Here is a 3,772-nt window from a genome sequence, read left to right as displayed (position 1 = left end):
TGCAAATATCATTTGCTGATTCGGGATACCGATGGTAATCATCACAGATAACGGTGCTAATCTCAACAGTCATTTGATGAAAGAGGTATGTCAATAGTTTAAGATTGCGCATCGCAATTCTACCCCATATCGTCCCAAGGAGAATGGAGTAGTCGAGGCAGCTAACAAGAACATAAAGAAGATACTTCGAAAAATGGTGGAGGGTTCTAGGCAGTGGCATGAAAAGCTGTCGTTTTCATTACTGGGTTATCGCACTATTGTCCGTACTTCAGTGGGGGCGACTCCCTATTTGTTGGTGTATGGCATCGAAGCAGTGATACCCGCAGAAGTGGAAATTCCATCCCTTCGAATTGTCGCGGAGGCTGAGGTCGATGATGATGAGTGGTTCAAAACCCGCTTGGAACAATTGAGTTTGATCGACGAGAAAATATTGGCAGCAGTGTGTCATGGCCTACTATATCAACAAAGAATGGCAAGAGCATATAATAAGAAGGTGCATCCACGGAAGTTTGAAGTAGGTCAGCAAGTGTTAAGACGTATCCTTCCACATCAGGTTGAAGCAAAATGCAAGTTTTCCCCAAACTGGCAGGAGCTGTTTATTGTAACTAGAGTGTTGTCCAATGGTGCATTGTATTTGACAGATGTAGAAGGCAAGTGTGTAGAAATAGCTACCAACTCTGATGCAGTCAAAAGATACTATGTATGATTCTCTTTGGTTAATTTATATTTGTTTGTACTTGGCATATCTTTGAAGATTTGGAATGACGAAGGCATTTTGTATTGCTATCTAAAACACTTTATCCTTTGTTACCCCCTTTGAGCCTTATTTATTTTCTTTCATACCCCTCTTTCGGAATCAGTAGCGAATATCAGAAACACAAGCGTGAAAGATGAGTAAAGGAAGAAGAAAAAGAGAAAGAAAAGAAAAGAATGAAAAGAGAAAGAAAAGAATGAAAAGAAAAAAGAAGAAAAAAAAGAAAGAAAAAAAGAAAAAAAGAAGAAGAAGAAAAACAATAAAAGATAAAAAGAAAGCAAAAGAGAAAGAAAAGAAAGAGAAAAGAGAAAATCACAACAACAAAGTAATTTCTATGATATGAACTACGTTCGACCTGATTCCTTTTAAGGATACGTAGGCAGCCTAATAGTTCGGTCCCATCAAAATAAAAATCCAAATCTCCAAACAAGAAACTGGGGCAGAAGTTGCGGTTGTTGTAAGAAATCTGATTCCGAAAGTTGTAATTTTGAACCAATTCGAATTGGTTTGAGCCTTTTATACCCTTTATTTATAACCCCATCCAAAAGCCCACTTTACGGTCCAAAGAAAGACCTTCCAATCAGTCTTCGAGAAATGCCAAGTCGAGCAGGTGGAGGTGATTCATATCAGGGGCAACACTCTAGTCCAAACAGGAAAAAGAAATCAAAAATGAGAGAGTCTTATTGGTGAAAACCCTCACGGGCACCATAAGGTGACGAGAGCTGAGAGAAATAAAAATGAGAGAATCTTACTGGTGAAAATCCTCATAGACACCATAAAGCGACGGGAGCTGAGAGAAATCAAAAATGAGAGAGTCTTATTGGTGAAAACCCTCACGGGCACCGTAAAGTGAAAGTGAGTTGAGAGATGAACAAATGAGAGAGGCTTGTTGGTGAAAACCCTTCAGGGCACCGCAGGTTGAACAAGGTCAAGGTTTTGGTAAAGAAATCAGGTTATGGAAACTTTGAGGCAGCAAAGTATGGCAACTGAAGTTGATTGGTTGGACAGATTGGGCAGATTAATCCAAAATGCATGTTATGATCATTGGTGCCAGCTGTTCCACTCAGATAAGTCTCTTTTCTTTTTCCCCTTCAGATAGTCTTCCAGTTTTGGATTTTCTTATCCTTAACTCTGAAAGTCATTGCATTTCATTTCTTTTAGGTTCATTTCTCTAAGATGTTCCCAATGTTAGTTTTGTTTAAGCAAATAAGAAGGAATTTCAAAGCTCACTACCAGCTTCAAGATTGCAAGCACAATGCGGCCAGAGCATACCAAAGATAGCATGATGTAAAGTGGGATAAAGTTTGCATGTTCGAGATAAGATTCAATTAAGAGTTTCCAGGACCCTCATGAATAATGGGACTTAGCTTTAAGATTCCAATTAGATACCAACATTTAGCGTAACCTCTGCTGTAGGGTAGTATAATTCAACCGTAAAATTTGTCACTCTTAAGATAATACTTGATGTTTGACTTTCAGGACCCTCTGGATAATGGGATGTAGTTGTAAGACCTTCTTAGATAACAAGATTTAGCAGGAGTCACACCTTTAGAAGTTATAATTTAGATTTTTAAGGCCATCATTTGGCTAGGAGTTTTCAGGACTCTCCTAGATAATGGGAACTAGCTTTCAAATTCTTAGTAATACTTGATAACATGATGTAGTTTACACTCACATCTGTGCCCAAACACCAAATTGGGGTGGAAAGTTTTCTTTGTTTTGTCTATTTTGTTGAAGTTAGGAGCCCGCCTGGAGAGCAGGGAACACATTTCAAGTCATGCAGTCAGGAGCCCGCCTGGAGAGCAGAGAATACATTTCAAGTCATGCAGTCAGGAGCCCACCTGGAGAGCAGGGAATACATTCAAGTTTAGCAGTCAAGAGCCCGCCTGAAGAGTATGGAATACATTTCAAGTCAGCAGTCAGGAGCCCGCCTGAAAAGCAGGGAAAACATTTCAAGTCATGCAGTCAGGAGCCCGCCTGGAGAGCAGGGAATACATTAAAGTTTAGCAGTCAGGAGCCCGCCTGAAGAGCAGAGAAACATTTTAAGTCAGCAATCAGGAGCCCGCCTGGAGAGCAGGGAATACATTTCAAGTCAGCAGTCAGGAGCCCGCCTGAAGAGCAGGGAATACATTTCAAGTCAGCAATCAGGAGCCCGCCTGGAGAACAAGGGAGTACAATTCAATTTTAGCTTTCAAGTTCTTATTGATATTTGGTAATATGATCCGTTTTGCACTTACATGTGTGCCCAACCGCCAAACTGGGGCAAAAAGGTTTCTTTGTTTTTTGTCTATTTCATTGAAGTCAGGAGTCCGCCTGGAGAGCAGGGAATACATTTCAAGTTCAGCAATCAGGAGCCCGCCTGGAGAGCAGGGAATACATTCAGGTTCAGCAGTCAAGCGTCCACCTGGAGAAAAGAAAAAACATCTCAAAGTGTAGTTGGCAGTCATGTATCCACCTGGAGAAATGGAAAACATCTCAGATTACAATTCAAAGCGGCAACAAAAAGATTCCACCGGGAGAATAAGAGTCAACAAGGCAACAAAAACCGCAAGAGCAATTTTGAAGATAGATAGGATTTTTTAATGTATAGATCACAGTCTAGTCTAGCTTCGTTTTATTTTATCTTGGTGTAATAAAGGGATGCAGTAAGTAGTAGCAGCAGCTGCAGCAACAGTGAAACCACAGTTTCATGGTAGTCCCAGCTATAAAAACTTCCCAAACTACACTAACCTGATTCCTTTATAGCCAAGGATATGTAGGCAACCTCAGAAGCAGGGCGCAGTCAAATCTTTCAAAAATGCTTCCCACTAAGTATTCAAACGGGCAAAAATCGCTCGTATCCGCTCACTTTATCTTTGCACGAAAACTTTCGTGTTTCCGGGCAAAGAGGGACAGCTGTGAGCACGTGATTTTTGCCCTATATGAATTACTCCCATAAATTCAACACAAAATAATTTCTTTCAGTAGTTGCAATTTTGTGGATTTTCGTGGCATTTTGTGTTAAATGTTTGCATTTGT

The sequence above is a fragment of the Nicotiana tabacum genome, chromosome 1, assembly GCF_000715075.1.
Source record: "Nicotiana tabacum cultivar K326 chromosome 1, ASM71507v2, whole genome shotgun sequence".
NCBI classification, from domain to species: Eukaryota; Viridiplantae; Streptophyta; class Magnoliopsida; order Solanales; family Solanaceae; genus Nicotiana; species Nicotiana tabacum.
The sequence above is the reverse complement of the archived record's forward strand: the minus strand, read 5'-3'. Positions refer to the sequence as shown.